Source organism: Mastomys coucha, unplaced genomic scaffold, assembly GCF_008632895.1.
Source record: "Mastomys coucha isolate ucsf_1 unplaced genomic scaffold, UCSF_Mcou_1 pScaffold22, whole genome shotgun sequence".
Taxonomy (NCBI): domain Eukaryota; kingdom Metazoa; phylum Chordata; class Mammalia; order Rodentia; family Muridae; genus Mastomys; species Mastomys coucha.
The window spans coordinates 56,329,419-56,352,330 of NW_022196905.1; the positions used below are offsets into that span (position 1 = coordinate 56,329,419).

The 22,912-nt window shown below is 34.8% G+C and overlaps 1 long non-coding RNA gene across 1 annotated transcript in view; it reads right to left on the reverse strand.

Annotated features, from left to right (window-relative positions):
• Positions 1-3,340: 3,340 nt before the first annotated feature.
• The window catches only part of LOC116069574, a 96,339-nt gene continuing 76,767 nt past the window's right edge, over positions 3,341-22,912 (reverse strand). The window contains exons 3-4 of the long non-coding RNA XR_004110038.1: positions 4,126-4,280; positions 3,341-3,565 (exon numbers count right to left, since the gene is read on the reverse strand). This is a non-coding gene — a long non-coding RNA (uncharacterized LOC116069574). The remainder of the gene's footprint in view (positions 3,566-4,125; positions 4,281-22,912) is intronic.

Here is a 22,912-nt window from a genome sequence, read left to right on the forward strand (position 1 = left end):
TTTTTCTACATTATAGCCTCCTGCTTAGATCATACTAGCTGATAGGAAATGAAAGCTGGCAAAATTCAAAGACTTAGGAGACAGAGACAGAAATGTCTCTCACTAGGAGTGAAAATAGTATAACTGTAAGTCTATGAGACTAGTAACCATGCTGGCTAGTTTTTGTCAGCTTGACACACACCTACACACACATAGGAAGAAGGAGTCTCAGTTAAAGATCTGCCTCCATCATATCAATATTGCCCTGTGGGCATATCTGTGGGACATTTTCTTGAGTAATGATTTATATGACAGATAGTAACACTGTAGATCGTGTCATCCTTGGCAAAATGGGCCTCATTTGAATAAGGAAGGAGAATGAGCAAGCTGTGGAGAGAGTAAGACAATAGGCAGCATTCCTCAAAGGTCTGTTTCAGTTCCTGACTTTATGATCCTGCTTGAGTTCCTACCTTTACTTCCCATCATGATGGATTAAGCTGAAAAATGAAATAAACTCATTGCTCCCAGAGTTGGTTTTGAACATAGTTTACAATCACAGTAAAAGCAAGCAAACTTAGAGAGCTACTATATATGACTTGTCATTATAAACACTCAAATAGTAAAGTGAAATCTCTTATAGTTTCTACAAAAAGTAGTAGACTTGTAGTAAAGATGGTAAAATAAACAGTTCTAAAGGTAAATAATTCAATTTCAGAGCTTACAGATAAGTTATTCCAGAGTGGTTTGTCTATCTTTCATGCATTTATATTTCATCTGGTCATCATTCTTTCCGTTGAGCTTTGCTTATGATTTTACTTAGCCTAAACCTACATCTTAAGAAATGAAAAGGAAGTTAATGAAAACATACAAGTATCTCTACCAATATTTTCATTGTAAAATAGACAAAGAATTTTATATACTGGTGACAATTATCTTAGTACTCTCTAAGCTACTTTGCAGTATATATTAAGTGAAAGATACTTTCAGCAACAGATTGAATCTTGATGAAATAAAATAGAGTTACTTATCTGTACTCTCCAGTAGGGTATTAAAAAAACACTTTTAGGATATACAATCTGTTAAATTATATATTTAAGTAATGTCTATGTTGGTTAATTTTCTTTCTGTGATCTGACAAAAATGAGCTTCAGAATAGAAAGACTTATATTGGCCTAAAGTTTATTGGGATATAATCCACCTTGGTAGAGAGAGAGGTATTGGCAGTAGGAGACTGAGGCAACTAGTCACACTACATTCAGACTCTAGGAACAAAAAAGATGATAGATGCCAAGACTTATTTAAATTTCTCCTTTTGTTTTCAGTCTAATATCTTAACTCATGAGATTTTGCCACCCATAGTTAGCATAGGGGTTTTCAACTCAATTACCCCAATCTAAAAACTGTGTCATGGACATACACAGAAGTCTTTCTTCTAGTTAATCCTAAATCCTAGTACTCTAAAGTTAGCAATCAATTTTAAATATCACATCACCCAATTTTATTTGTGAACAGAACATGTAATATTGAATATGAATAAAGCTTTTTTTTTTGAAGCTCACGATAGTTGGCTCTACAAGGAAAATGCTCCTCTGCATTGGGCAAAGGAAGAACTTTCTAGGAGATGTAACATCAATTTTGAGTGAGATTATGAAGAATACCTTATCCTACAATCTAGCATCATCCAGGAGTAGTGATGTCTGTTCTTTCCTATTGATTTTAAAGAAATGAGATCCAACTATTACGCAGCATGTACAAGACAGTCATTCCCAGAGGTAGAGGCCTGAATACAATGACCTCTGAATATCCTTCCCAACTCTGTTGAAAGTCCATGAACTGACAGGATCCTATTACATGCCAAGAATTAAATATTTATATTTATGTTTTATCTAATGATTTGTTCCTCTTTATACTTAACTTCAGTATTTGGTTTGAGAAAACCTTAAAGATGCTATTCAATATTTTATGAATCCCTAGGCCTGAAAGATTGTTAATTGGGTGGTGTCTTACTATAAAGAACATAAGAAATGACTGACATAATTGTATAACATTGTTTTCTCTGCTTTGTGGGAATTCTCAGGGGTTTCATTAGCAGATGGTTACTGAGAGCTGGCATCCTGGAGTCTGGAGTGTTGCACACCATTCTTCTTAATTATTCAGCAAATAGTCTGAACAGGTCAAGTGAGCACAGACAAGAAATTCAGCCCACCCTGGGCACCCCACTACCTTATCAAGAATTAAAGTAGCAAAGTATCCATTCTCTTTAATCATGTAATCAAAAGGGTACAGAAGACTAATTAATTTAATACAGTGAATACTATTTATATACATCATTATATTTGATTTATTAACTGGGTATTTTTAAGAAGCTATTTAGTAGCCATTTATACAATTTAATTTATATGCTAAGTAAAAAGACAAAGGCATCTCCTCAATCATCTTTTTTATACCTTCTTTCTTTTTTGTTTTAATAAGAAATAATTAAATAAGAAACAAATAACATAAAATAAACAGACAATTTCATAAGCTTCTTGGTTACATCACAAAGGCTCAAATGTTCCTAAGGTGAGAGGCTGAGGCTCCATTTCTATGGTAACCAAATCAAGATCATTATTCCCTTTTCACATTCTAACTAGTCAGAAATATATAGGATATAATAATTATATAAAAATTACTATGCTATGTCAATAGTGAAATGAATTCACTGTTTAATTTTTACATTTAGGAATTTTTAAATTTCCTATAAAATGTACAGAAAATAACTAAACATCTGTAACAACTGTACCCTAATCATATTAAATAGAAGCTTGTAAGTACTAGCCATTGGAATTATTTGACCATATAATTCAAATAAAGCCATGCTACTTAAGAGTATGTGAAGATGCCTTTCAGGAGCTTTCTCAAATGTTGCTGAAGTGGATGTGGATTTGTGGATTTGATTCCACTATGGTGGATCATACTATATCTGGAAAACCCTGAGCCCAGAGAGTTATATTGTCTCATTCTCCTCTGTGGTAAACTACTGAGCCACAGCACCTTAATCCATGTTGATGATGCCATCCACTTCTCCCCACATGTGATCTTTAGAGTTAATTCTCTCACAAAAATAACACATGAGGTTTTCATTAATGTACATGCATGGCTTTATGGAAAATTCAGTATAGTTGGAGGTACTAAAGGAAATTTTGTTAAAATATATCCTAATATATATTGAAAGAATATAATGAATAAATTATGGAATGATCATAGTTTTAGAATGAACTTAAGCTATAATTTACTTACTGGAGACTGGTAAACTGTAAAGCACCTAGAAATATATAGAAAACACATTTCTATATAAATATGAAAAATTACAGAATAAATCTTTAGTTTCTGTTTTGTTTTATTAATTTATTCCATCATATATCACATTCCAAGCAGTATTCCCTCCCTCTTCTGCTCCCTGTCCTTCTCCTTCTACCTCCCCATCCACTCCTCTTCCATTTCCTTTCAAAAGAGAACAGTCCTCCCATAGATATCAATAAAACAGGGAATATCAAGTTAGAATATGTGTAGGCACATCCCATCATTAAGAGTGGACAGGGCAACCCTGTAGGAGAAAAAAAAAAAAAAAGGTCACAAAGTCAGGCAAAAGCATAAGAAACAGTACCCTTCCTCTGTTAGGAGTCTCACAAAAACATCATGCCACCCAACTATAGCTTACAGACAGAAGGCTTAGGTTAGATCTGTGCGGGCTCCCTAACCGTTGGTTCAGCAGTGAGCTCCTATGGGTCCGGGTTTGCTTATTCTGTGTGTTTTCTGGTGGTATCCTTGACCCTTCTGGCACCTCCCACCATTCTTTCCCTTTTTTCACAGGATTCACTGAGTACAGCCTTATGATTGGCTGTGAGTCTCTGCATCCGTTTTCATTAGGTGCAGGATGGAGCCTCTATGATGTTTATTATGCCAGACTCCTGTCTATGAATACAGAATATAGCAGAATACCATTAGGAATCTTTTGTTTACTTTTCTTCTGGACATGTTTGCTTCTATCCTTGGTTTCTGGCTCTAGTTTCTGGTCTGCCAGGGAGTATCAGGGCTAGACTCCCTTTATTGATATGGGTCTCAAATTGGACTAATCTTTGGCTAGCCATTCAATTTCTGTCTCACCTTTACTGGACCATATCATGCTGGCAGGACAAATTGTCGAAGGTTTTGTGGCTGGGTTAGTGTCTACATCCCTCAATTTTAAAGTCTTGCCTCATTATAGGAGATGGTTGTATCAGGCTTTGTATCCCCTTGCACCATCATACTACAAGTCTCAGCTAAATAAGGAAGACAATAAAAGAAAAAATAACTGCAGAGATTGAAAAAAATGGAAAAATCTTTACAGATAATATGATTGCCTACATAGCCCAATCAGCAATGATAACAAAATTCCTAAAACTAGAGAGAAAACTTTTAAGATAAAATGCAACTTTTTTTCTATGTGCCAGCCGCAAATAAGTGAAACATGAGATACAATATTAATGTTAGCACCTAAATTATGAAGTGTATAGGTAGAAATCTGTAAATTATATGTATAATGTATGGGAGGACAGCTACAAAATTCTGACAAAAGAAATCAATGAGCACCATAAGTGGTAAACTGTCCCTATTCATGGTTAAAAGGCATCACTATTGTCAATTCTTCTCAACCAATCTGCAGCCAACACAATCCTAGCAAAACTCCTTTAATGTATATTACAAATACCAACAACTTTAATTTGGAAATGCAAATTAATGAAGTAATAGTCAATTTCTTGAGATGGAGAGAACAGAATTAAACAAAACTGTCTGATTTCATGACTTATATCATATTTGATTTACTGTGAGTACTGTGATAATCAGTATGTTATATTGATAAAATAGAATATAAGTCAATCAGTTCATCAGAATTAGAAGCTCAAAGAAGAACCACATAAAGCAAATAGGACCTTGACAAGAAAGCAAAGACAAAACAAAGGGGAAAATTACTTTTGACAAATTTAGAAACAAATGGGCAGCCAGGTGAAAAAAGAAATGACAAAGATCTTATGCCTTCAAATAATAACACAGAGCTGATCATAAATGTAAATTTATGATATAAAAACTGCACAATGCATAGAAGCAAATGTAGGAGAAACTGAAATTGCTTTGGTAATAATGATGGCTTTTAGAATTCGGAAGACATGATTCATGGTAGAAATAATTAATGGGATAGACTTGATTAAAAATTTAAAGTGTCTACTCTATGTAAAGCATTGTAAGGAATAACAGATAAGGCACAGAACAAGAGCATATATTTGCAGAAGATACATCTGGCAAAGAACTGTCATCCCAAATCTGCAAAGCAAAAAGCAGACACTAACCTAAGAAAAGTGAGCCTAGTAGATCAGATTATTTTCTAAAAATGGATGAATCTGGGAGATGCTACTATATTAGGTAAAATTATCCAGACACATAAAGATAAATATCCCATGATTGCACTTGAATAATGAGTCAAGCGGATGTGTCTGACCTTCTGACACTGTTGATTAATATTATTATCTACAAAGATCACAGGTAGGAATGTTGCAGTATACTTGCATAAAAGAATAATAAAAATTCTCACATTAAAGTAAGTTTAGAATTCATAGATGTTGTTGGCTGCCTGTGGTAACATAGCAGCAGTTTAGATATGCCCGGAAGAGGCATTTTCACAGAAAATAAATAGAATGGTGGTTTCTAAGGAGTCCAATATGGGTAAAATATTTGAATGTTGGTAAATGGTTATAAATTTCCTATTGTTAAATAATTCTGATGTTGAGTATAGTTGATAACATTATATGATTGAAATTAATATACACGGTTGTCCTCATTTCATAATGTGTGCTTGTATAAACATCATACTGTACTTTTTTTTCCTGGTTTTTTGAGACAGGGTTTCTCTATGTAGCCCTGGCTCTCCTGGAACTCACTCTGTAGACCAGGATCGCCATGAACTCAGAAATCTGCCTCCCTCTGCCTCCCAAGTGTTGGGATTAAAGTCGTATGCAACCACTGCCTGACCATACTGTTCCTTTTAAAATATGAAGAAATGTATTTGTCAATCTTGTTTGCAAATCTTGACTTAAAACAATGCCCAGGGCAAAGTCATGAATAGATTTCTCATCAATGAGACATACAAATAACAAATCAACAACAGAAACATCTTTGACCTTTGTGTGTCTTTGAAGAAACAAATTAAAGCAATGAGGAATCTTTGTAAGTGTAGAGTGGGCAACACTACATGCTAATAAAGACATGAAGCAGCAAAAATGTTTATCCTTTGCTTCTGGGCAATCAAATTTGCATCATCATTTTAGGATTTGGGGAATTTTTGATTTATATGTCCCATATAACATGTATATATATATATATGCACATGGGATAATAATTAAGGAAAAATGGACCATGGATTTAAAAGAGAGGAGAAAAGGTAAAGAGGGGATAAGGGAGGAAATGAAAGGGGAAATGGTTTAATTACATTATAATCTCAAAAAAGGAGGGAGAATATTTAAAATAAAGGCAGTTTTCCTCTAAAGGTCTGGCTAGTCCAGAATCTGCAATGTAGTCTTTGTTCATTTCAAACTTATGCCACCTTCTTGCCCGTTTCTGCAGTGTGGGAAAACAGCTTGCTCCATCATATCTGGTTCTAATACAGACATTTTGGAGATATATGGCAGTTTCTTAATGATACCATGTCATCTATCAGATGTACTCTGGTTTTTATTCAAATGAGTTGGAAGTATATATCAATATAATGTGCACATGAATGGTTTACAGCAGATTTATTCATATCTATTAAATCACTGAAACAACCAAGGTGCCTCCTGCAGGTGAATGATTTGTGATGTCCTGGGAATACTACTTAACACTAAAAAGAAATGAATTTTCAAGGCATGAAAATAATAGAGAAGCATAATGTGCATATTTCTAAGTGAAATAATTCAATTGCAAAAGTCTACATACTGTACAACTCTAACTGTACAACATGTTAGAGACTGAACAAGTATTGATTCAGGAGAGGTACCAATAGTAGCCAGGGTTAGTAGGAAAGCCAGATAAACAGGTAAAGAACAAAATATGTTTAGAGGCCCCTGAGAGTATAGTATAGATAGTGTGGTAATAGATAATTAATTACCATAATATATTTTCTAGAAAGCATAGAATATACAACACCAAGAAAAACTCAAAAACGAGCTTTCAACTTCAAGTGACAGTGGTGTATTAATGCACTTTCCTCAAATGTTAAAAAAAAAAAAAAAAAGTAGTACTCCAGTGCAGAATCTTGCTAGTAGATGTGGCTAGCTAGCATTGGTTGGCAAGTGAATTATAATGTGGGCTCTGTGAACCTTAAATTGTTACAGAGTCTCTTTTGTGTATTTCTTCAAAGCCATACTTTAAGGAAACTATTCTAGAATCATGATGTGTTAAATGTTTATCGTAGCTTGATAGCTTCTTTAATTAAACATGGGCCATGTCTATATCTAAAAACTAATATCTACATTTTCCTGTTGAAAGCAAGTATATAAATAAATTTTTTTAAAGCATCTGTGTCACAAGTAAGAGAGGATAGTGTATTTATTTTATAGAAAGATATTTTACATTAGGGATATTTGTAATTGTGACCAAAGTTGAATGTTTTGGAAATCATAGAATATTTTATGACATAGATATACATGTTCTTAAAATATAAATACATCAGTGTCAAAGATGTAGTAGCTTTTTCACAAATAATAAAGAAGCAATCTATGTATGCAAGGCACATACTAGGAGTTAATAATCACTTTTACAAAAACATACAGACTTATTTGTGGCTTAAATATAAGAATCTTGGACCTGTAGAAGCTATATTTTTCTGTTTCCCAAAACTTTAAATATTACTTTGATTTATGATCTTGATAGTAAATGTTTGTGTAAATAATTCAATTTTAGTTTAATATCTATTAGTGTGGAAGTCATTTAATTTTTATTGTAGTTTTATTTTCTGAAGCTATAATAAAATTACATCACGTTTTCCATTTCTTTCTTCCTTACAACCCCTCCCACTTGCTCTCTTTCAAATTCATGGTCTCTCTCTCTCTCTCTCTCTCTCTCTCTCTCTCTCTGTGTGTGTGTGTATGTATACATATATATAAAATGCTATTTGTATGCATTAGTTTTCAGGGCCAATCATGTGATGTGTACTCCTTTAGGAAGACTATTTCTCCTGGTCCGAGAATTCTCTAGTGGTCTGCAATTATTTATACAGGGATGAGGCCCCATAAGTATCCATTCTTTTATACATACACATTTATTGGATCTTTCTTGTTCAAGTCATATTTATGCAGCCATGATTTCTCATTTTATGGTTATAACTTCTGTCAATTGTAAAATACACAGCAAACTTTCCATTCCTCTTGATATTACAATCTTTCTGTCCTGTTTTACAATGTTCATGAGCCTTAGGTTCAGAATTAGTGTTGTAAATATATCACTTGGGAATGGACTCCACATCTCTTCATTTTTAATTGTGTGTGTGTGTATGTGTGTTTGTGTTTTGTAATGGTCTCTCTGTCTGTTAGAAGTAAAAATTTCCTTGATAGAGAAGTATTACATGCCTCTGTGTGTATAAGGATATATACTAAGAATGTGGTTGGGGATTCTGCTAATTTAATAAAGTAGTAGTTGTAGGTTCTTGAGGATCCATGACTTTTCTCTTCCTGGTTAGTTGGTTAGTTGCAGGTATTTCCAGTGCCAAGATGATTTTTCTCTTGTTGAGTGATCCTTAAGTCCACTTGGAGAGCTTTTAGTAACCATCAAGGTATGTGTACCACTACTTACTGTACCCTTAGGATTATGGTGTTATGCTGGTCATTGTAGTCTATAGATATCAAGCCTAGGCATTAGTGTTGGTTGATTCTCCTCTTTGGCAACTTGCATAACATCATCCAGTACCAAAGGAAGAAGACCTTCAAGTCAGATCCAGTTTGTGTTCACTGGGCTCTCTGTCTGAAGTTTTCAGCAATAGACAGGTACATTCTTCTTGGGCAGAGGAAGCAAACAAAACTAGTAGCAACAGCCTATGGTATTTCAGAGTCTTTATGACTAAAATTGATGTACAAATAGTCTCTCAGAAGAGGAGATATAGATATATATAGATATAGATATAGATATAGATATGGATATAGATATATAGATATCCTGAGGATCATCCTGAATATTACCTAGATGATACTTGGGAACATTAAATCACTGAACTGTTTTCTAAGCACATCATTAACAGAATTTTATAATATACCTTTTCAAAGTACAGAGGCAAACTACTGTTTTGGTTTGGATATACAGTGTCTCCACAAAGTGTCCACAAAATAAGGCTTTGTCATCAGCTGCTGGTGCTACTGAGATGGGCCTGTGTCATGAGAGTACCTTTAGGGAAATCAAGTCTAAAGCCATATCATCCTGAATGTGACCAATCTCCTGTAATGTCAGTGGATTAGTCCACTGAAAACAATTTGGAGATCGTTTCTAAACTTTTATCTGCATTACTCAGAGGAAGAAATGTATGCTTGCAGGAGCAGAACTTTCTCTTTGTGCTGGAGCTTGAATCTCAGTTTGATATCGAATCTAGTCTTTCCAGAGGCACCGGCATCCTCATAGAACAGTACTTCCTAAAATGCTGAGAATCTTTCAGAAAGCATCATGTTAAAGTTATTTTAGCTTGGGATTGATATATGTTTTCATATGGACTGGGGAAATAAACATTTTAGCAAGATGTATATGAATTTTTAATTTATATTTCAATTTGGGGTCTCCAAAATATATTATTATCAAAAACTACATAAGGGAAAATACACTCTATGGTGTAATAAGGGCTCCACTGTGAAGTTACATGTCTTATGATGTATGGTACACTTACATGTATGTATTTAGGAACAATAATTCTAGCTTAACAAGTTCTGACTAGCCCAGAAGCACCTAGCAAGAACATGCTCCTGACAAATACAAGAATAGAAAGGGCTTATGGCAAAGAAATGTGACATCAAAGCAAGCTATCTTTAGGGCTCTCCTGAGTTTATCTGCCATGCCTGAGGGAGTGTTCACATAAAAGAGATATAGTCTCAAGGTGAATATGTCAGATAGATGGCTCAGGACACTTGTTCTAATATAAAATCAACCATGGGAAGTATTCATTTGACATTTCAGCCACTGAGACTAATTTCCAAGAAATACAGTGAATGATTTATGAAAGTTAACCATATTTTTAACTAAAAGCCAGAAAAAAAGCCAAAAATATCAGAATTGTGCTCAGTATAATATATTTGACCAAGGGCAAAGTTAAAAGTCATACTTCAACAATTTATGTATCTGCAAAAATGCATATGTATACATGTATATATGCGAGATGCATATATGAATACATAGAGAACCTTATATTTTATATAGTTTATTATAAGGCTCAGATATGTTTAACTGTATTTCTAATAAAATTAAAACCATTTTACTACTACTAATACTATTGGCAGGATAAATATGATGCCTAGAAATGGTGAAATTGCAGGGAAATGGGAATTTTATAAATTCTTTAGAGAATATAAATTTACTTTATCACTATGAAAGTCAGTTTGAAAAATTATCGAAATTTAAAGTTTTATACTGTTGGCTTAGGTAGTACTCCTATTGACCACCTGGTAAGTTTATTGAATAAATCATGTAGTTGTTTTACTGCAGAATTGTTCCAAATAGCAAATTTTCATATAAATAAGCTATATTATAAGAGAACATACAAAAATGCAAAGATTTTTATTTATTGGGCTTATGATCCATATGTATTTATACATGCTTGTTGATTCTAAGAGCAAATATCAAGTAAACAGATTAGTTATAGAATATATATGTTGTATATGTGTTTGTATTATAAAAACTATGTTTCATGATTATACATTTTTACATACAGAGGAGATAAAATTCATACTAGTGAATGACTAGGTAGATGGAGGAAGGAATTAAGGATGTTAATGAGATGAGATAAGTGGAAATATTATTTTAATTACAAATGGAATGTTAAGCTGTTACTGGAAGTCATCAATTTCTTTGACTTTCACTATTTTGCCTACCTTGTAAATTTAAGAAAACAGAATATATCAACTTTGAGAAAAATTACAAGCAATAATTATGTTGGATATATGAATATGTATTTTTATGTTTTGATTTATGTTCTTTATACTACCTCAATTCTTGGAAAGTATCTCAAAATCATGAAGTTATCTACATTAATGGAATGGCTAATTCTCATTTCCCTGGAAGTAATCAAGCATGTTATAAATTGAAATTACTGAAAATGTGAAACAACATTAATATCAGACTCAAGGGTACAATCAATCATCATATAATGGGTAAAATTGTGTCCAGCCCTATATAGAACTTAATAAACATGAAACTTAATGAAGTAAAATATACAATTTCAGAATAACTGTAGATTCATTTATGAAATCATACAATGCAATTTTAATTGTATCCCCATTCTTGGGTAGTAATTCATGGTGTCAGATTTTTTTTTCACAAGAAGAATAAACATCTATCTACTCATCCAAGCTATAAAGCAGACCAAAGTAATGACTCTACCAAGTCCAAGTCAAGGTGTGTGCTACAAAGGGCAGAGCTGGAGAAGTAACCCAGCTCTCTTGGAAAAACCCAGAAGATTGTGAGTGGATCCCAGACATTGGACAGTTGGACTTTGATTTTGCTTTTGATTGTGACTGTCCCCTGATATTTTTCCCTCTTGAAGGAAGAAAGTATTTTAGTGGTGCCCACAGTTAAGAGACTTTTAAGTGTAAAAAGATTTTGAATTTTAAAAGGGATTGGATATTTTAAAGAGAATGAAATTTTATTATGTAAGAATTTGAAAAGACTGTGGGACATTTAAAGTTATTTAGATCTTGGGGATGAATAAAAAAGTAAGGGTTGAGGCTTAATAGTGATATGTTTGTGTGTCAAGGTGCGAATGGGTCAATTGTACTGGCTAGTTTTGTGTGTCAACTTGACACAGGCTGGAGTTATCACAGAGAAAGGAGCTTCAGTTGAGGAAATGCCTTCATGAGATCCAGCTGTAAGGCATTTTCTCAACTAGCGATCAAGGAGGGAGGGCCCCTTGTGGGTGGTACCATCTCTGAGCTGGTAGTCTTGGGGTCTATAAGAGAGCAAGCTGAGCAAGCCAGTAACATTCTTCCATGGCTTCTGCATCAGCTCCTGCTTCCTGATCTGCTTGAGTTCCATTCTTGACATCCTTTGGTGATAAACATCAGTGTGGAAAATGTAAGCTGAATAAACCCTTTCCTTCCCCACAAAAAAGTAAAATAAAATAAAATAGACAAATTTACTGGTATCACTTATGGGAGCAAATGTGCAAAGGGTTACCTGTAGGAACAGGGAAACTCAAAGTGAAGAGATTCAGTTGTTTATCACATTGTTTTTATCTTCCCCCCAATGGAGTTATTAGTCACCATTTGGATATTAATACATTTCTGGGCCCATTTCCCAATGTATTTGTCTATATTAACCTATTCCAAACACTCTTCAGAGAGCAAAACAGAGGTTACTTATACTTATATGATGCTGTATTAACTGAGACAATGCTTTCATAGAATCAGTAAGAAAAACAACTAACATGACCCTCCATGACATCTATTCTACCCAGTAGGCCAAGGACAAATCTTTTTTTTTTTATTTTAATTTTTTTTTTGCTTTTGCAATTTCTAAAATCATTTATTTTTATTTTTGGTCCAGACTTTATACCCCTCCTGATCTACCCTCCAACTGTTCCAAATCCCACACTTCCTCCCCAACCCAGCTCCATCTCCAAGAGGATGTCCCCCAACCTCCCAACCCCACCAGACCTTCCCACTCCCTGGGGCCCCAAGTTACTTGAGAGTTAGGTGCATCTTCTCTGACTGAGTCCAGATGTGGCAGTCTTCTGCTGTATATGTACTAGGGGCCTCATATCAGCTGGTGTATGCTGCCTGGTTGCTAGCTCAGTTTCTAAAAGATTCTGAGGTCCAGGTTAGTTGAGACCTTCCAATAGGTTCACCCTACTCCTCAGCTTCTTCCAGCTTGTCCCTAACTCAGCCACAGAGGTCAGCAGCTTCTATCCATTGGCTGGGTGTAAATACCTGCACCTGATTCTTTCAGCTGCTTGTTGGGTCTTTCAGAGGGCAATCATGATAGGCCCCTGTTGGTAAGCACATCATAGCATCAGTAATAGTGTCAGACCTTGGGGCCTCCCCCTGAACTGGAGCCCAAATCTTTAACTGAATTTTAATAAAGTATATCAGAAATGAGAAACATTTTTAAATGGATTGTAATCTAGTCTGAAGAAATCACATTCATTAGTTAATTCCTCTAGTTTTCAATAGATATTTAAGATATTATGTATGCATTTGAAGAAGCTTTTTTGCATATGACCTTTAGTCTCCAAGCTTTTATGTAAAGGAGAGATGCATCTGTGAAAACTGATTGAAATTACAGGTAATCTCCTGGGGGAAAAACATAGAATGCACCATTTGGGAAATGAAACAATTAAAATAAACAAATATTGTAAATATGATTAACAAAATCAGATTCTGATTCTAATATCTATTGATGGGTCCAGATGTTGGGAAGTAGCACATTTTAATATTTTCTTTTCTTATCTGTTTTCCCAAAGCTCAGTCAGTATTCTCCATGAAGAGAATCTAATTTATATGTAACCCTTTAAGCAACAGTACACTTTGAAGTGAGAATAATGGCCTGTGTTGAAGCAGAAAAACACATTATGCTATTGTGTTATTATTTAAAATGTGACTTTGTTTCAACAACAAAGAGCTTATTTAATTAAAAAAGAACAGAGTTATTCATCCATATATAAATAAATAAATAGGTCTTCATACATTTGCTTTGTATATCTCATGTTACTTTGCCTTCTCATGCTGTGAAAAAACAAACCAAGAAACAAAAACAAACAACCAAACAAACAAAAACACTGACCAAAACAAAATTGAAAAGGAAAGAGTTTATTATGTCATTCTAGGTCACACTGAGGAAAGCCAAAGCAGGATCCTGGGCATGGGAACCAGAGCAGAGCCCATAAAAACGTACAAACAAACTAAAAACAATGCTTACAGGCTCATTTGCCAAAGCTTGCTCAAACTTCTTACATAAACTAGGTCCACCTGCCCAGGGGTAGCACCATACAGAGTGTGCTAGTACCTTCCACACCAGTCATTAATCAAGAAAATGCCACATAAACAGAGCCACAGGCAAATTTGGTGAAGGCAATTCCTTCTTGAGTTGCCTACTTCCCATGTGTCAAGTTGACAAAAACGAAGCAGTAAAGGCAGAGATGATACAGCCAGTAAAACAGTTCATACAGGAATCTGTTTCACCTCTGGGGACTGGAAAGTCTAAACAGCATCTATGAATTCCAAATTGAAAAGCATGCCATTTTGTAAACCACCTGTCCTCTATAGGAGCCCTAGCTTAGTAACACGTGGAATATTTACTTGACCTGTGAACTCTGACTTATTCCTCATGAAGTGGAAAGGAAACATTCTCCTTTGCAACCTATCCAACAACAACATGATTCAAATCCCATTTTCAAGGAATTCTGAAAATCTGTGTTAAAAGCTCAAATTTTTGTATTCAGAGCATCTTCATGTTTCATGGTAAATGTCAACACTTTTTTGATTCCACTTTTAGTTACATTGTTTATTCTTGTTCTAATTCCACTGTTTATGACAGCTTTATACACTTGAATAACAGAATGTCATGGTTCATTCCTATAAAAAACACTCTGTTCCTAACTGTTGCCTCCAATTCTACTTGCTTTTTTTTTTTTTTTAAATATATTGTCAGCCTTTTCCCAATGTACATGTCATGGAAGAAAAGAAAACAGAAAACGTCTATTTTGTTGATTGTTAGAGCCCTGATATCTTGTATAGACTTGACACTGGATTGGGCTTAATGTAACAACACAGGAAGGATTAAGCTGGAAGCAAATATTTATTTTCTAGATTTGAGTATAATTAGATCCTGTATTCAGTTGGAGTCAGGGCCAATTACTGACAATACATCAACAGTGCAAAATTCTATATGGTCTTTTCCCACTGCATGCTGGAACTTGGACATTATAGAAGATATTGCTTTGATAACACAGACAATGAGTGTACAACAATGAAGAAGGCAACTAATATTTTATAGTAGACAACTAATACAGAGTCTAAGTTCTAATAACTTGATTTGGAGAACAGAAGTTCATTATGTATATTTTGTGGGAACTGAAATAATAAGACTAAGTGATGGATGAGTACCTTCAAAAAAATAGAAATGAGGCAAAAGAAATGACTCTGGTAAAGATTTTAGCCTTGGCAATGGGGAACAGAATAATACCATTAGTCAAATAAGAAATGCTCATATCAGGAAGGAAGATGGGGTGATGTGATGTATTTATTGTGGATATGTTAAAACATTCTCTGAATCTGTGACATCAGGGTGAAGATTTTCTGTGCCCTCTAGTGAGTCTGGTTAAGTGTTATGTATTTTGCAGATTTTCTCAAAGAACCAGCTCCTAGTTTTGTTGATTCTTGGTATAGTTCTTTTTGTTTCCACTTGGTTGATTTCAGCAATCAGTTTATTCCCTGCCATCTACTCCTCTTGGGTAAACTTGCTTCTTTTTGACCTAGAGCTTTCAGATGCACTGTCAAACTGCTGGTGTATGCTCTCTCCAGTTTCTTTTTTGGAGACACTCAGAGCTATGAGTTTTCCTCTTAGCACCTCTTTCATTGTGTCCCATAAGTTTGGCCATGTTGTGGCTTCATTTTCATTAAACTCTAGAAATTCTTTAATTTCTTTCTTTATTTCTTCTTTGACCAAGTTATCATTGAGTAGAGCATTGTTCAGCTTCCACATGTATGTGGGGTTTCTATTGTTTATGTTGTTATTGGGGACCAGCCTTAGTCCATCGTGATCTAATGGGATGCAAGGAATTATTTTAATCTTCTTGAATCTGTTGAGGCCTGTTTTGTGACTGATTATATGGTCAATTTTGAGAAAATTCCATGAGGTGCTGTGAAGAAGGTATATTCTTTTGTTTGAGGATAAAATGTTCTATAGATATCTGTGAAATCCATGTGGTTCATAACTTCGGTTAGTTTCACTGTGTCTCTGTTTAGCTTGTTTCCATGATCTGTCCATTGCAGAGTGGGGTGTTGAAGTCTCCCACTATTATTGCTTGCACTACAATGTTCGCTTTGATTTTTAATAAAATTTCTTTTAGAATGTGGATGCCCTTGCATTTGGAGCATAGATGTTCAGAATTGAGAGTTCCTCAGGGTGAAGATTTTCAATAAATTTCTCAATTATTATTTCAATTAGGATAGCTACAAGAGAATCTGTGAATTACACACTTTCCTTTACAGTGTGAGTTACTTCATAGTCTGTGCCTTAAAGAGGAAAAACCTTATTTCATCTGGAATAAAAAAAATCAAAGAGAAACAGATTCCCCGAGTGTGCAACATACCCAAACACATTCACATATGACAATTTTCACATATAGCATTATCATGTGTGATATATATGACATTGTCAAGTGTGTGTGTGTGTGTGTGTGTGAATAGTCATTTAATTTATCTAAACAGACAAGTACCTTTATTTTAATGTAGCAGACACTCATTAGTTTACTCTGTGTCTAAAGTATAAATTTTAGGAATGCCAAGAAAATTTTTAAAATTTCTTGAAATTTTTCTCAAATTATCTTTTTAAACTTAGTGAAATATATCTAGTTTCATAGCTTTTATCTTTGCACACAAACAATAACACCTGAACCAAGAATAGTGCAGTGGAGAATCTGCAGACCAAAAGAAAAATGCATCTTAATCTTAATAGGAAAACCAAGATCTTTGCAAACAAAGTATATCTATAGCTCTTAGGGGCTTAATGATTTATCATAATATGAACATTTTAATTATGCCTGACATGTACAGAATTTAATAATTAGTTACAGAAGGTTAATTGTCATGTCTTTTTCTTCATTACTGTTTTCTAATTAAGGGCAAAAGAAATGAATGAGTTGGTGAAAGGTAAAAAGAAAGTAGATATAGATATACTACATAAAGGTAAATAGATAGTAGATATAGTACAACCAGATCATAGCAGATCTTACAAGGCTACCAAGATAATCCTAGGTGTTGACAGAAATTTATATTTCAGGTAAGGAACCAGAGTGTCTATAGTCATGTTCCTCCATGTTCCATCTGAATTGCCTCAGCACTTCACTCCTCAAACAGAACACAGGATTGCCTTGAAATCCTTTAGAATTTGAGTTCATTTTCATTTTCATTAACACTGAGGCAATAAATATATAAACTTACTCCAGAATTTTTACTCAGTTTCCAACTATGCAAAATAATTAGAACTTTAAAGATAAAATATGCTTTAAATTATTTGATAATGAACCATTTTATTGAACTGGAGAAAACTGACACAGAACTCTCGTGAATACTTTACTTTGTAAATCATTAGCAAAATTTTATTCTACTTATATAAAAGAATAAATATTAGAGGAAAAGTAAATAAAACTAAATTGCGCCAAAGACCAGCTTCATCTTGGAAAGGGGTTCTGAGGAAGGGGTGTTGGGGAGTAGTGAAAGTAAGACTAGAAGCCATTCCTGGGTACAAGCTGAGAGCTTTGTCTTCTACTGAACACAGCTCTCCAGAGATCTCCAGAGAGCTCTCTCTTACAAACCAAAGCCAGTCTTTTTTTTTTTTTATGTCAATTCAATCATGTATTCCAGGTTTCCTTTTGCTTACCCAATGAAGTAGCATTTTATGACTGTAGCCCCTTGAATCTTATAAAAGAGAGTACACTTTCTAACAGAGTAATGAATTCAGAGATCTCCCTGCCTTTGTAAGAACAGGAAATAAGCTCTGAGATCACCATCTCCCCCACTGCTTAGGCCTACACTAGCTCTGGCCCAGGCTGACCTTGAACTAAGAAATGTCTGCCTTTGTAAGCACAAATGATAAACATGGCTGGGTGGGATCTTGCCCTGTGATCACCACTCCCAGGATGGCTTTTATCTCCTTCCTTGATGTTTTACTGACAAGCTAGCTCATAGTGAAGCTGCCTCTGTTCTGTTAGGTCTGTTTAACCCTTCATATCATTCATATTGCATATTTTGGATTGTTAAGAAATTATATATACTTGAACTTGTGTTTTCAGAGTTCTTTCCCACAGCCTTAAGAGATATCCTGAATGTCACAGTGTTTCCCAATTTGCTGAGATACAACCTTGCCTCCCATCCCCAGCATCCTCAAGCTGCTTCTAATTATCATTGAGTCATTTACCTTGGCAGGGAGAACATCTCCCGAAGGAGGAACATAATGTAAATTATGTACACTTTATACTAATAAGCCCCATGTCTACAACAACCATCAGCACTCATGGAGGCCCAGATCCTGCTACTTCTGCTCCAGGGGTGGGAACTGTGATAGTACTTGGAAAAATTGTATCTAAGTACCTTCTGTAATCTACACAATTATAATAGGGCAAATGGCTGCTATAGTAAATAAGAGACTTGTGATACAGATACACACACACACACACACACACACACACACACACACACACAGAATTCCAGTGAACTTTATTCTCAAGCTATTGGGGACATTCTAATAAATATGGAAATATAGAAATATTAAAACACATTTATAGAGGATACATTGGCTACAAGGTATAAATTAAATCAAAATGTTAATCTAGAAATTACTGTGGGACAAATGACCTTGAGATATGTGTAAAACTTCTGTCTGTTAGCAGCTTGCCTTATTTATGGTCATGAAACCTAGTAAAACCCAATAAATTAAAAAAATATTAAAGAATTTACAATACAAATAAAAGTATGCATTAACAAATCCTAAGTACAATAGTTTTTAGAGTAAAAGAAATAGATCTGTTCTAGGAATCTTAGAAACAAATATTCACTTGTAGTAATTTGGTGGCAATAATTTGGTGGCATGAAGTCAAAGCAAATCATTTATCTATAACTTACTTCAAAAAGCAGTGAAAATATGATAGCAGCATCTATCCACTGTGATTAAAATCATATCTTTATTATCTGGTAGTGAACAGGCTTCATTCTCAATATTAGGACAAATTATCTTTCTGTCATGTGATGATTACAGCTTCATGAAAGCCATGGAAAAGAAATGAAAATTGTAGAAAATTAATAGTTATGCAAAGTATACCACCTGAATGAAAAGAAGAGTTTCTTTTCCAAAGGTACTACTGTGGTTTGGATTATCAGTTCCGTAAAGCTTATATATGTGAAAGTTCAGTTACCAGCCCATGTGGCAACTAGATGGTAATTGATCTTCCTAGACATACAGCTTATTGGTCAGAAGTCAGGTCACTGAAGAGGATATTGGGACCCTAGAGATCTCTCCTCCCCCTCCCCCTCCCCTTCCCCTCCTCCTCTAATTCTATTTTCTTCTCCTCCTCTTCTTCCTTCTCTTTCTTCTCTTCCTCCTTTTCCTTTCTCCTTCATTTTCTTCTCATCTTTCTTCTCCTACTCTTCCTCTTTCCTCCTGTTTCTTCCTGGTTGTCATGAGATGAATGCCATTCTTTGCTTTCTGCTTCTATAATGAGTACTGGTAGATTATCACATTCTAACATGACAAGGATAAGCATGTATGGACTGAAACTTCAAAATCTTTAGGCCAAACTATCTTTTCTCTTTTAAGTCTTAGTTTCTATAGATTCCACAGGCTCCATCCATTGTTTGGCTGTGGGTGTCTGTATCTGCCTGAGTCAGCTGCTGGGTAGAGCCTATCAGAGAACAACATGCTCCTGTCTTCAAGCATAACAGAATATGATTAATAGTGTTGTAATTAATTGGTGCTTGCCCATGGGGTGGGTCTTGAGTTGGGCCGATTATTCCCTTCATCTATGCTTTCTTCCTCATGCCTGCATTACTTGTATACAGGAAACCTTTGGGGCTGAAAGTTTTGTGGGTGGTTTGATGTCTGTATTGCTCCCACCTGTCCAGCTACAGGTAGCCTCTGGAGGTTCCATATTCCTAATGTAGTGAGTCACAGCTAAGGTCACCCCCATTTATTCTTGGGCACCTCTCTGATCCCAGGTCCCTGTCTCATCTTGAAGATGTCTCCAACCTTCTCACCCCTGTCATTTTCAGATTTCCATTAATTTTCATGGCCATCTATCCATCTGTCCTGTCCTTCAGCAAACTTGATCCTGAATCTCCCATTCCTGTCCCCATTCCTCCTCCCTCCAATTTCCCTCCTTCTGTTTGCCTCTTATGACTATTTTAGTCCACCTTCTAAATAAGATTCATGCTTTTTTGCTTGAGCCTTCCTTCTTGTTTAGCTTTTGGGGGATTGTGGAGTGGGAGTGTAACATGGTACCCATATTTATGGCTAGGAGGAAGAATTGTGGGCTGCAAAGAGGATAGGAACTCTGTTGGAAGACCAACAGAGTCAATTAACCTGGACACTTGGGACTCTTTGAGTCTGAACCATCAACCAAACATACACAGGCTGGACAGACACAGGCCTCCTTGCACATATGTACTAGATGAGCAGCTTGACCTTCATATGGGTCCCGAAAAAAATGTAATAGGGGGAGGGTATCCCAAAAGCTATTGCCTATAAGCTGGGCTGCCTTGTCTGGCTTCAGTGGAAGAGGAAGCACCTAGTCTTGCAGAGATTGAAGTACCAGGGTCATGGTAGGGAGTATACACAGAGAGGCCTCCACCTGCTCAGAGGAGAAGGAGGGAAGGATTATCAGAGGGGGTGACCTAGAAGGAGACAGTAAGCTGAATGTAAAGTGTATAAGTAAAAGCAAAAAAAAATCCATCAATAAATAAAAATGACTTAGCTTCTACAGTTGTGTAAATCTGACAGTTATATTCAGTAAGACAGGAGAAAGTAAACACACTAGAAAGGCACACAGAGAAAGTGAGGGCTTTTATACTTGATACTAGTTTTGTCAGGTCCATTTTTCATACTTTGAAAACTGATCTGTATCACAGAACAATTAGCACCTTAACCCTGAATTCTGTTTGTTTTTGTATCAGGGGACTTCTGTGGGTTTAACCAAAATAAGGACTCCACAGTTTAGAGAGTTTGTTGGAAGTACCAGGATATACATACTGCATCCTCTATAAGGCAGCAGTTAGGATTCTTTCCTTGTGCAAGATACATCCTATGAGAAAACTCTCTCATAGTTCCTTATTTCATCCATTGATTTCAATTCTTGCCTCTTCTCCTTGACTGTTCTCTATACAGTAGCCCTTTCCAAAATGTCCATCTGCCATGTCTCATGACCTCATTTTTTCCAAGTTTTCCTAAACTATATTCAGCACTTTATATTCAATACCATCTATTTTAAAGTTACCTCCCTTTTCTTGGATAGTAGAAGCTGGAACAATAAAGATGTAGAAATAACACTATAATTCTAACTTAATAGTTTTAATCTCAGTTCTGTCACTTGAACTATGCAAATTTAGGACAAAGACTTTAAAATGTATGTTCAATTTTTCACTAATTCACCTGTCTTCTTATTCAATAAATTATGGAGTAAGAATTGTGATGCTTCCATTAGGAGATTATTGTGAGGATAAGAAAATATTATGCACACATAGTTCTCTTCGTTGTGACTGCTTCATAGTTGGCCACTGTAAATGAGATTTCACTTCTCACCATGACCTTGATTAGGTACAGGAATATGCATCACATCTAGCCTTTGCATTGGTAAGTCTAAGGGTGTGCTGTGTCTGGCTAAGACATTCATATACGTTTTTATTTCATTATCATGCTAGACCTAGAAGTTGATTTTGATTAATATATCTTTTTCAGAACAGGATACAAAAGATTAAAATAGCAACTTAATTATTTAAAGTGAACTTAGCTATCTGGCTCAACTACTATTTGAAGCAGAATTTAAATTTATGCATATTTGACTCCAAAGTCTGTGGTCTTCTTTCTACTATCCAACTTACTATCTCTAAAATGTTGGATCATGTATAACCCCCAGATACTATGAATCTAGGGAAAAAAACGCATCTCTTTAATCCTTAGCCTTTGTTACCAAAATCTTTTTATTTTTGAACTAATTATTTCATAGGCTCACATGTGATTTTAAACCTAGAGCAGACAAATAAATAATTTTCAAATGTAAGTATAATGTACATATAAAATAAAAACCATAGTGGTTCATGCCATTTTGGAAGTCATGATCAGCCTATACATACATAATACTTAAGTAACTAAGTGCTTTGTTTTATATAGTGTTACATAAGTAACACTATGTAAAGAAATGGCACCAATGTATCTACAAAGCTGAAGAGGACAGATAAAGTATTTATTTATATATGATATTAAAAGGTTATGGATATCATTTTGAGTGTCAAGAAGGCAGAATAATATTGTAGTAATTATATTTATTTTCAATTGTCCAAATAGAAGAAAAGTCTTTGTTATATGTATATGTAATTAAACTTATACATAAATATGCTTATATATACTATTTCTTAGATATTGGTTATGTAACAGATGATGAAAATCAATAATAAGGATAAACATGAAGTTCAAAATAAGACAGATACAATATATTTTATATATTTTTAATGTTTTCTGTTTTCAAAACTGTTGAGATATGATCCTGAGATATAATATTCTCTTTTTCTATAAAAGTAATAAATAGTAATTTAGAATTAAAATACTCAGAGATGGCATCACAAACAAAGAATTCTGTATACAAAGTTAAAGACATTAAATCTTCAGTCACTACCATAATAAAATTCAGCACATGCCACGGACTGGGGTTTCTTACGGGGTCCCTTGTTCCGCGGGAAGATGGGTTCTGGCATTCGACTTTGACAAATAG